This window comes from Penaeus monodon, chromosome 27, assembly GCF_015228065.2.
Source record: "Penaeus monodon isolate SGIC_2016 chromosome 27, NSTDA_Pmon_1, whole genome shotgun sequence".
Taxonomy (NCBI): Eukaryota; Metazoa; Arthropoda; class Malacostraca; order Decapoda; family Penaeidae; genus Penaeus; species Penaeus monodon.
The window spans coordinates 8,212,247-8,212,645 of record NC_051412.1 but is presented as its reverse complement, the minus strand read 5'-3'; positions in this window follow the sequence as shown (position 1 = coordinate 8,212,645).

Here is a 399-nt window from a genome sequence, read left to right as displayed (position 1 = left end):
TTAGTGTCTGAAGAGAATATTTTTCATATTTATTCATATGAAATGTCATTTTGTTTTTGATATAGGCATCGGGATTATGTATATGTTTTATCATGATATAATAAATAATGTGTGAAATCCTTACATTCCATATTACAGCTGTGGAATACATATCTAAGAGAGCCTTGTCATTCCACCCTGAGGAATCCCTAACCACCTTGGACTTGATACTTGGACTTATACCTCATTCACTGGCCTATGGATACAAGGTCTACGTTTTCTGTTATAAATACATATTCCTCTTTCCTGTATGTATGCCATGTGTTTAGACGAAGACATTGTTTGAGATTAGCAATTGAGTATTTTTGCTCTGAAATCTTGTTTGTAATAATTTTCATCAATATTTCAGTTTTACCATAA